The sequence below is a fragment of the Macaca thibetana genome, chromosome 19, assembly GCF_024542745.1.
Source record: "Macaca thibetana thibetana isolate TM-01 chromosome 19, ASM2454274v1, whole genome shotgun sequence".
In the NCBI taxonomy this organism is placed as follows: Eukaryota; Metazoa; Chordata; class Mammalia; order Primates; family Cercopithecidae; genus Macaca; species Macaca thibetana.
In genome coordinates this window covers 95,878-107,923 of record NC_065596.1, presented here as the reverse complement: position 1 = coordinate 107,923, position 12,046 = coordinate 95,878, and the positions used below count along the sequence as shown (strand labels likewise).

The 12,046-nt window shown below is 44.3% G+C and overlaps 1 long non-coding RNA gene across 1 annotated transcript; it reads right to left on the bottom strand.

Annotated features, from left to right (window-relative positions):
* Positions 1–702: 702 nt before the first annotated feature.
* Positions 703–11,592, bottom strand: LOC126942167 (uncharacterized). The gene is made up of 4 exons (XR_007721517.1): positions 11,460–11,592; positions 10,659–10,776; positions 7,711–7,817; positions 703–870 (listed from the first exon to the last, which is right to left on the bottom strand). It is a non-coding gene; the product is annotated as an uncharacterized LOC126942167 (long non-coding RNA).
* Between the last annotated feature and the right edge of the window lie 454 nt (positions 11,593–12,046).

The window sequence follows — 12,046 nt, the reverse complement described above, 5'->3', positions numbered from 1 at the left end:
CAATAAGTCTTATAAAAATATGACAGAGAGCACTTTGGGAGTCTGAAGCAGGAGGATTGCTTGAGCCAAAGAGACTGAGATCAGCCTAGAAAATATAGCAAGACCTTATCTCTGCAAAAACAACAAAACAATCAAAACAGAGAAGGCTTCTTGTATGTGACCTTCTAGACCTTCAACCAGTGCCTTTTCTGCAGGTAAACACTGTATAAGTTCATTTTATCTTTACACAAATGTGCATGTGAATATGTGATTCTATGGACCTGTAGAAATAGTATTGCATGTGTGCTTCCTGGATGACACCGTGTGTTCAATAGTTAGAAGAACAGGCTCAGAAGACCTGTGTAACCTTGGGCAAGTTTCTCAACTTCTCTGACTCATTTGTTACTCAGGGATAATAACATGTGAGTAAAATTAGTGCTGTTCTTTGAATGTAATAATAAAGTAGATAAACTATTTCAAGGGGAATAAAAATTTTACAAAGACAAAAGAGGATATTTAGAGATACATTCAAGATTCAAAAACATAATATATTTTTTAAATGTCCTGACATCAAATTTGTAAAGTTAGATGAAATTATCTATTTTCCAGAAAAGTATGTGACAAAAATTGGCTGTGGAAGAAATATGAGATACATAGAAAAATCAAAAATTATGTTTTTAATTTTACACACATAAAAACACATATGTTATAAAATAACACCTTTATAAATGTTTACAAAATGCATATACCATGAACCCAGCACCCAGTGATGGACGAGTCTGAACAACACAATTTCAACTGAGGACCGCATCCATGTGCCATATGCAGGACCTCGCCAGTGGTCTCTGTTCATGTGTGAGAGGGATAATCCTCACTGTTGGCTGGGTATACCTGTAAGAATCACAATTTTGACTTTGTGCTGGGGTCTGTTATGACACTCTGTGTACCACCCAAGGAGTCATACAATATGCGTGAGTTTTGTAATCCTCTGTGACCTTCATACAAGTAGAAAGCCCAGAACCTTGCCCATTGCTTTAAGGCTATCTATGAGAGTCAACAGATCTCCTATGGCTAGATCCGGGTATGCAAGTCATCACCGTGCCTCTGAGCTGAGTCTGGAAATTAGTCACTGTTCAACCTGTTCTCAGATCTACATGTGACAATCAGAATTTTAACTGTGGACTGCACCTGCATGTGAGGTTCAGGACCTCACCAATGTGCTGCTTTCTTGTTTGGAAGTGATGATCCTAATTGTTGGCTTGGTATGCCTATGAGAGTCACAGTCTCACTCTGTGCTGGGCCCTTATTATACTGTCTGTATTACTCAAAGTATTTATAGAATATGCTTACATTTTATCAACTTCCATTATCCTTCTAAATGTAGGAGACTGAAGACTTTACACACTACTCAAAGTCTAGCTAACAGAGTCAAAATCACTCCTAGTGGCTGGTTTGCTATATGAGCATGGTCATGATGCCTGTGAGCTGGGAAAAAAACATAGGCTGAAATTTTACCTGTGAGAAGGGGACAGGCAAGATAATCAGATCACCTGAATGCTGGACCAAAAAGATGTCAATATCCACTCTCTGGGCAGGGCCATGGCAGTAAAGTCACATAACCTGGGAACTGGGCCTAACAGTATGTCACAATGCCTCCTGTGGGCAGGGTTCAGGCAGAATAGTTACATTACCTGTGTGCAGGGCACAGTATCATGACAATAATATGTCGCAATCCACCTTGTGTACAGGGCCCAAGCAGAAAAGGAGAGTCGTAATACTTAGTTGATGGGCCCACTGATATGTCACAATGCCTCATATTGGAAGGGCCAAGGCAGGAGCGTCATATCATATGAGTGCACGGCTCAGTGATATGTCACAACCCACACTGAGGCAGGGCCCAGGGAGAAAAGTAGAGATACATTACTTAAGTGATGGGTCTACTTATATGCCATAACTCTCTGTGTTGGCAGGCTCAGGCAAAAGAAGAGAATCATTTAACCTAGGTGACGGGCCCAGTGATATATCACAATCTCCCCTGAGGACCTATGCAGGAGAGTAAAATAACTTACATGGTGGGCTCAGGTATATGTCACAATTCCATTTGTGGGCTTTTCCCTGGCAGGAGGGTCAAATAATTCAAGCGCTGGACAAAGGTATATGTCACAATCACACCAGCAAAAATTGTCCAGAAAGAAAATTTAAACTTTCACACATATTCTGGCTTCAGGTATGAAAGTCAAGACCTCCTGTGAGTTGGATCTAAGTACCTGAGTCACAGTCATAATAATGGGCCATATCCCTGCATGACAGCCACAATTCTAAACCCAAATTTCTCAGTGTATGAGTCACAGCCTCACAGCATGCTGAATCCTGGTCTTTGAGTCACTACCTTACCTGTAGACCAGATGTATTCATGAGTCACAATTCCAACTTTCGACTACCTGCACATGTGAGGTTCACAGCCTCAACAGTGGATGGTTTCCATGTGGGAGGGTGACAATGTTTACTGTTGGCTGAGTGTGCATAGGAAAGTCACAATTTCACCTGTGTCGCGCGTTCTGTTATGATACTCTCTGTACCAACCAAGGGCTTTATATGGTATGAGTAATAGTCACAATCTGCTTTGAGATCTTCATGCTGGTGTGAACCAATGATCATACCCATTGTTCTATTGCCAGGTATGTGTCAACATCTCTCTTATTGGTCAGATATATTTATGACAGTCATCACAGTGCTTGTAAGCTGCCTCCATATCAAAAAGAAGTCACCATTTCAACTGTCCCAGCACACAAACGAAAGTCACAAATCCAATTGTGGACTATGCTTGTGAGATTTAAGCCCTCACCAGGGGGCTCTGTCCATGTGTGAGGGTGACAATCCTATTGTCAGCTGGGTTTGCCTATGAGAGTAATAATTTCATGTGGATACTGGATCCTGTAACTAACTCTAAATGCCACACAAGGGCTTTAGAGAATATGCTTGAGTGTCATAAACTTATATGACATTTCTTCACCCTGAACCTCATGCTTCTTCACCCAGAACTTACCCATTGCCCTAAGCCTAGAAAACAGAAGCCAAATCTCCCCTAGTGACTGGGTCCATGTATGAGGGCTATCATTACACACACCTCTAAACTCGGCCTAGATATATGCCACAATACCTTCTGTGAACAGAAATCGGAGAGTCACATCACTTTGGTGCTTGGCCAAAGATATGTCACAATTCTACTCATAAACAGGACCCAGGAAGAAGATGTATCACAAATGGCTACTGTAGGCAGGAGTCACATCACCCGGGTGGTTGACCCAGTTATATGGCAGAACACATTAGGACTCTCATTTCCTAATGAGAATCACATCACCCACATGCTGGGCCTAGTTTTTGTGTCACAATCCTCCTGTAGGCAGGGTCAAAGCAGAGCACAAAAAATGTATCACTGAAATGATGGACCCCGTGATATGTCACAATTCCCACTAAGGGGAAGGCCCAGAGGAAAAAAAGAGTCAAATCACATAGGTGATGGGTTCAGGTATGTCACAATGCCTTTTGTGGGAACAGCCTAGGCAGGATTGGAGAGGCACATAATCTACATATATGGCCCGAGATATGTCACAATCCCCCCTGAGCACAGAGCCCAGGCAGGAGCATCACATACTCTAGGTACTTGGCCAAGATAGATGTCAAAATCTCAAATATAGAATGGGCTTCTGCAGGAAAGCGAAACTCATCAGTTCTCTGGCAAAGATATATGTAACAATCACCCCACCGGAAGGTCCACACATAAGATTGACAATCTCGCACTTGTCCCAGCTTCAGGTATGAGAGTCAAGTACTCCTGTGAGTTGTGTTCAACAATGTGAATCGCATTTTTAACCATGGACTAGGTCAGTGCCTAAGAAAGCCAACCTCAACTCTGGACAGTGTTTCAGTGGGGCAGTCACTGCCTCATAGGTGTGATACATTTTGGTCTGAGGATACAATCCCAACTGTATCCTACCTGTCACCATCCTACCTGTGAATCCGATCCACCTATGAGAATCACAATTCCAACTTCCGAATACCCCTGAATGTGAGATTCAGAGCCTCAACAGTGGGCTGTGTCTATGTGAGAGGGTGACAATTCTTACTCTTGGCTGCGTGTGCATACAAGGCTCTCAATCCCACTTGTGCTGAGCCCTGTTATGACACAATCCATACCACCCCAGGGCTTTATGCAGTATGCATAAGAATTGAAATTTCCTGTAAGACCTTAGTGCTGATAGAAGCCCACGATCTTACCCATTGCCCTAAGCCTGAGAGTCAACATTTCTCCTGTTGGCTGGGTCCAGGTATGAGAGTCATCCCTGTGATTGCACAAATTACCTTTGTGCTGGTCCAAAAATATATCACAATCCCCCTCAATTGGCATGACCTAGAGAGAATGGAAGAGTCAGAGCATCTAAATTACGGCCACAGAGATATATCACAATACCTCCCGTGGGCAGGGCCTAGGATAGAGGGTCACATCACCTGCAGTCTGGACTCAGTAAAATGATTCAATTTCCCCTGTGGCCAGGGCCCAGGCAGAAGAGGAGGATCATATCACCTAAGTGCTAAGACCTGTGGTATGTCACAGTCCATTTTGGGGAGACAGAATGCAGGCAAAAGAGGAGAGTTACATCACCTAGGTAATGAGTTCAGAGGTATGTCACAATACCTACTGTGGGGAGGGCCCAGGCCATACGGTTACATCACTGAGGTGCTGGACTCAATGGTATCTCACAATGGCTCTGTGGCCAGGGCTCTGGCAGAAAATAAGAGTCACATGATCTAAGTGCTGGGCCCAGTGACATTTTACAACACCCTCTGTGGGTAGGGCTCAAGCATGAGAGTCATATCACTTAGGTGTTTGACCCAGGTATCTGTCACAATCCCCTCTGAAGGCTGGGCCCAGGCAGGGAAGTAAAATGACTCAGGTGCTAGGCTAAAGTATATGTCACAACAACACCTGTGGGAAGGTCCAGGGCTAAGGTGCACAATTCCACACATGTCCCAGTTTCAGGTAAAAGAGTCAACACCTTCTGTGAGTTGTATGCAAGTACATGAGTCACAATCTCAATGATGGACTGAATCCATGCATGAGAGTCCCAATCCCACCTGCAGACTGTGTCCTGGTGTCAGAATCAAAGCCTCACTGGTGTGATGAACCCTGATCCTAGAGTGATCATCTACCTGTGGACAAAATCCACAAGTAAGAATCACAATTCCACTTTTCAACTGCCTCCAGATGTAAAATTCAGAAGTTCATCAGTGGTCTGTATTCATGTGGGAGAGTTACACTTTTTACTGTGGGCTGGAAGTGCATATAAGAATCACAATTTCAGTTGTGTTCTGGGTCCTCTTATGACACTCTCTTTACTTCCATAGGGCTTTACATTGTTTGGGTGAGAGTCACAATCCCCTCTGAGACACTAGTGCTATATAAACTCACAATCTTACCTCTTTTCCTAAGTCCAGGTATGAGAGTCAACACGTCTCATATTGGCTGGGTCCAAGTATGAAAATCATGACTGTGCCTCTTAGTTGGGTTTACATATGAGTCACCCTCTTACCTGTGGCTGGATCCACACATGACATTAAAAATTCAAACTGTGGACTCATCTGAGAGTGAGATTCAAGACTTCACCAGTGGGTTCTGTCTATGTGTGTGGATCACAATTCTTATTCTTGGCTGGGCATGCATTTGAGAGTCACAATCTCTACTTTGTGCTGAGTTATGTAATGACACTGTCTGTACTACCTGAGGGCATTATACAATATGAGTGAGTTTCATAATTTTCTGTGACCACACAAGTGAGAAACCCAAAACCTTGCCTCTTGCCATAAGCCTAAGAGTCAGCACATTTTCTATTGGCTGGGTTCATTGCGCAAGTGAGTTGGGTTCAGAAATTTGTCACCATCCACCTGTGGCTGAATCCACATATGACAGTACAATTTCAATGGTGGAATAGGTTCATGTGTGGATTAAGGACCTCAGCAATGTGCTCAGTCTATGTGTGAGGGTGGCAATTCAAACTGTTGGCTAGGTGTGTATAGGAGAGTTACAATCTCACCTGTGGACTGGGCCCTGTAATGACGCTTTGTATTCCCCAAGAGCTTTATACCATATGTGTAAGTGTCATGATCTTCTGTTACTTTCTTACAAGTAAAAGACCCAGACCCCTAAGCCTAGCTACCAGAGCCAACATCTCTCTTATTGGCTTGGTCCAGGTATGAGAGTCATCACCATTCCTGTGAGCTGAATCCAGAAATGAGTCACCATCCCACTTCTGACAAGAAATACGTATGACAGTCACAATTCCAGCTGTTGATGTGTTCTTATATAAGATTCAGGACCTCAACAGTGGTCTTTGTCCATGTGTTATAGTGACAATAGTAACTTTTCTGGGATTGCATACAAGAATAAAAATCTCATCTGTGTCCTGGACCACATTATAGTTCACAATGTTACCTCTGGGAAAGGCTAAGAAATGAGAGTAACATCACCTGAATTCTTTACCTGGAATATGTCTCAATCTCCCTGTGGGCAAGGCCCAGGCTGGAGAATCAGATCACTTGTATGCAGGGCCTAGTGACATATTATAATATTTTCTCTAGGCACAGCTCAGGCAGGAGAGTCACAACATTTGAGTGCTGGGCTCAGAGATATGCCACAATCCCTATTTTGGGCATGTCTCCTGCAACACAGAAGAGGCACATTATGTAGAAAATTGGTTCAAAGATTTGTCACTATGTCCCCTTTAGGTGGTGCACAGGCAAGTGAGGAGAGTCACATCACCCAGATAATGGGCCTAGCAATATATCACAATGCTCCCTGATGGACGGGCAAAGACAAGAAAGTCACATAACCTAGGTGAGAAAACCTGACATATGTCACAATGCATGCTATGAGTAGGGATCATGGAAAAGGGGAGAATCACATAACCTAGGAGTTGCACCAAGATATATGTCATAATCTCCCCAGGGCCTAGGGTTGATTAGGGGCAGGGCCTAGGCATGAGATGAGAGTCACATCATGTAAATGCTGGGCCTAGCGATATGTCACAATCTCCACTGTGTACAGGTCCCAGAATAAAGAGTCATACCATCTACATGTTGGGACCAAAGATATGTATCAATGACACTTGTGGGCAGGGACCAGGCAGGAGAGCCACAGCACCTGGGTGCTGGGCCCAGTGATATGTCACAATGTCTTCCATAGGTAAAGCTCAGGTAACAGAGAAGACTTACATAAAATAGTTGATGGGCCCAGAGATATTTCACAATGCCCCACTGTGAACAGGGTCCAGGCAAGAGACTCATATCAACTTTGTGCTGGGCCACTATCTTTTGTGTGAGCAAATCATAGGAAAAAGGGGAGCATTGGCTGGACACGGTGGCTCATGCTCGTAATCCCAGTACTTTGGGAGGCCGAGGCGGGTGGATCACGAAGTCAGGAGATCGAGACCATCCTGGCTAACATGGTGAAACCCTGTCTCTACTAAAAATACAAAAAACTAGCCGGGCGTGGTGGCGGGCGCCTGTAGTCCCAGCTACTCGGAGGCTGAGGCAGGAGAATGGCGTAAACCCGGGAGGCGGAGCTTGCAGTGAGCCGAGATCGCGCCACTGCACTCCAGCCTGGGTGACACAGCGAGACTCCATCAAAAAAAAAAAAAAAAAAAAAAAAAAAAAAAAAAAAAAAAGAAACATCACCTTAGTGCTAGGCCAAGGGATATATTCCACTGTTTTCTGTGGGCAAGCTGCAGGCAAAAGAAACTCATCACCTTCTTGCTGGGCCCAGTGATACGTCACAATTTTCCCTGTGGGCAAAGTGGAGGGTAAAAACGAGGGTCATATATCTTAGGTCATGAATACAGAGATACATCATAAGGCCTCCTGTGGGCAGGCCACAGGTAGAAATCACCAATTTCCTAGGTGTTGGAGCCCACAATATATCAAAATACACAATGTATGCAGGGCCCAGGCAGGAGAGAAGAGTCACACAACTTAGGTACTGAGCCTAGCAATACATCCCAGTTTCTTTTTGGACAGAACCCAAAAGATGGAAGAATGTTATTACCCAGCTGTTGGGTCTAGCTGTATGTCAAAATATTCCCTGAAGGGAGAGATCAGGGAGGAGTGTAACCTCACCTACGTGAGAAGCTCAGAGATGTTGCCAATTCTGTGTAAGGTAAAGGAATAAGAGAAGAGTCAGGTTTCCTAGCAACTAGGCTAGATTATATGTTACAATTACCCGAGTGGGCAGGACTCTCATGAGAAGACTGTCACATCATGTAGGTGATGAACTAAACAATGCATCACAATTCTCACTGTGTACTGGTCCCAGAAAGAAGAGGAGAGTCCCATCATCTAGGTGATGGGCCCAGAAATATGCCATAGGCATCTGGGCAAGCAACAGGCAGAAGTATCTCAGCATATCTGTGGTAGGCCCGGTAGTAAGTTACTCTCCCTTCTATGGGCATGACCCAGGCAGAAGAAGTCACATCGCCTAGGTGCTGGGCCCAGATATATATCACAATATCTTTTGTGGAAAAAGACCAGGTAAAAGAAGAGACTCACATCAAACAGTTGATGGGTCTAGAGATACGTTACAATCTGTCTGTGGGTAGGGTCTGGGCAGGAGACTCAGTCACTGTGGTCCTGGGCACAGCACTATGTAAAAATGCTTTATTTTGGAAGAGTCAAGACAGAAGAATATCACCTGTCTGTTAGATTGTTGTATTGATATATCACCTGTCTGTTAGCTCAGGGACATGCCACAAAATCCCCTTGGTTTCAAACCAAACCTTGAAAGAAGAGTAGAGTAACGTCAGCTGGGTGCTGGTCCCAATTATTTGTCAAAATTCTTCTTTTGAGCAGAAATTGGTAGAAGATGATTATCAAAACACAAAGTTGATTGGTGCATAGATATGTCATAAAAACCTTGTAGGCAGGGCCAGGCAAGAGAGTTGCATCACCTGGGTATTGGACACAGCAACATGGCAAAATGGCCCATATGGGCAGGGCACAGGCAGGGGAGTCACATAACCTGAATGTGGTGCCAGTGATATGTGACAATGCCCCCTGTGGGCAACATGAAGACAGAAGAGACTCATGTTACCTGGGTGCAAGGCCAAGCAATAGGTCACATGCTACATTTTTGCAATGCTAAGGCAGGAGCATGAAGCTACATCACCTAATTGCTGGTTTCAGTGAAATTTTATAATTTCAGCTGTGGGCTGGGCCCAGGGAGAAGAGTTAAATCACTGAGGTCACGGTCAGAATATATGTCACAATCACTCCTACAGGAATGTCCAGGTATGAGATTAACAATCCCATATATGTCTAGGTTCTAGGTGTAAGATTCAATAGCTCATGTAGGTTGGGCCTAAGTAAAGGAGTCACAATCTAGATGGTCGAATAATCTGTCCATTAGACCCTTAATTCCTCGTGTGGACTGTATCTCCTTAGTGAAGTCACAGCCTCAGAGTTGTGTTGAATCTGAGAGTCACCAACCCACCTGCGAATGGGATCCAGGTATGATAGTCAATTTTCTAACTTTTGACTACCTCCAAGTCTGAGATTCAGAAGCTCAATCATTGGCTGTTTTCATGAGACAGAATGACAGTCTTTACTGTTGACTGGGTGTGCATAGGAGTCTCACAATGTCACCTGTGTGCTAGGCTCTGTTGGAACACTTTCTGCACCGCCTAAGGAGTTTATAGAGTGTGCATAAAAGTCACAGTCTGCTCTGAGGCCTTTCTGCTTGTATGTACACCATGATTCTATCTGTGACCCTAAGTTCAGGTGTGAGCATAGTTGGCAGGGTCAGATTAGAGAGTCCTCACTCTCTAGCCGGCAGGGTCTAGATTGGAGAGTCTTCACCTGTCTATGCACTGCATTTATTAATGAGTCACCACCTTAATTGTGGCCAAATGTTAATATATGACAGTAACAATTCCAACTTTGAACTGTGTCCACCTGTGAGATTCAGGAGCTCACTAGTTGTCTTTTGCCATGTGTGGGGGTGACAATCCTAAGAGTTGGCAGTTTCTGCATCTTAGAAACAATCTCACCTGTGTGCTAAACCCTGTGAAGACACTCTTTGTGCCACCCAAAAGGTTTACGAAACACGTCAAAGATTGGTAAGACTTTTTTTTTTTTTTTTTTTTTTTTGAGAAGGAGCCTCATCTCACGCTGTCACCCAGGCTGGAGGGCAATGGCATGGCCTTGGCTCACTGCAACCTCTGCCTCCTGGGTTCAAGTGATTCTCCCACCTCAGCCTCTTGAGTAGCTGGGACTACAGGTACATGCCACCACACCCAGCTAATTTTTGTATTTTCGGTAGAGACTGAGTTTCACTATGTTGGCCAGACTGGTCTCCAACTCCTAACCTCGTGATCCACCCACCTTGGCCTCCCAAAGTGCTGGGAATACAGGCATGAGCCACTGTGCCCAGTCAGATTGGTAATTCTTTATGACATTCATACAAAGAGGGGGCCCAGGATCTTACTTGTTTCCCTAGGCTACAATACAAAAGACACTATCTCCCCTATTGGCTGATTCCAGGTATGGGAATCATCATAGCACCTATGAGTTGGGCCAGGATATTTGTCACAATTCCATCTATAAATAGAAAACGAGCAGAAGAGTCACATCACCTGGGTGCTGTATGAGGGATGTCATAGTATTTCCTGGAAGCAGGGCACAGGCAGAAGAGTCACATAATCTGGTGGCTGAGCCCAGTGATATTTCACAATGCTCACTGTGGGAAAAGACCTGCCAGAAAAGACACATCACCTGGTTACTGGGTGCAGCGATATGTCACAATCTTCTCTATGTGCAGGCTGCAGGCAGAAAAAGAGTCACATCACTTTGGTGATACATGCAAACATATGTCACAAGGCCGCCTATGGGCAGGGCTTATTCAGTAACCTCTGATCCAATCCTATAGGTGTTGGGTCCAGTGACATGTCACAACACCAAAGATATGCATGGCTCAGCAAAACAAAAGATTTACATCATCTAGGTGCTAGATCCAGTGATATGTCACAATCCTCTTCTTTGGCATGGCTCAGGAAGAAGTAGAGAGTCACATCACCTAGGTGTAGTAGAGAGTCACATCACCAAGCCATATGTCACAACACACAGTAAATGCAGGGCTCATGAAAATAGGAGAGTCAAATCTCTGAGGTGCTGGAAACAGTGATACATCACAATTTCTCCTTTGTCAGAGCCACATCACCTAGGTGCTTGGTCCAGTAATATGTCACAATTCCCTTGAGAGGTGAGCCCAGGCAAGAGAGTCACATCATTTAGGTGAGAACCCCACAGATGGGTCACTATTTTCTCTGTGAATAGGGCTCAGGGAGAAAAGGATAGTCACATCATTTAAATGACAGGCCCAGAGGTAGATTACAATGGCTCCTGGGTACAAAAACCAGGCAGAAGAATTATATCACATGTGTGCTGGGCCCAGTGATAAGTCACTTCCCCTTGTGTGGGCATGGCTTCAGCAGGAGAGAAGAGTCACATCACCAAGATTCTGGTTCCAGAGATATGTCATAATCTCTCCTGTTGACAAAGCATGAGTAGGAGAGGAGGGTCAAATGAAGCAGTTGATGGACCCAGAGATATGTCACAATGCCCCCCATAGGCAGAGTACAAGCAGGTACCTCCCAATTCTTTAGGTGTTGTGGTCAGGGACATGTCACAATACTTAAAAAATGCAGAACCCAGGCAATAAAACAGAGTCACATCACCTAGGTGCTAGGTTCAGTGATATGTCACAATCCCTATTCAAGACGGCTCAGGGAAATAAAAAGAGTCACATAACTAAGGTGATAAATGTAAAGATATGTCATAATACTCCTGTGGGCAGAGTCCATTTAGCAGAGTCACATTACCTTGATGTTGGACCCAGCCATATATCACAATACACAGCATACCCAGGGCTCAAGCAGGGAAGAAAAATCACATGATCTAGTTGCTGCATTTGATGATATGTCACAATCACTTGTTTTTGCAGAGCCCAGACAGAAAAGAAGAG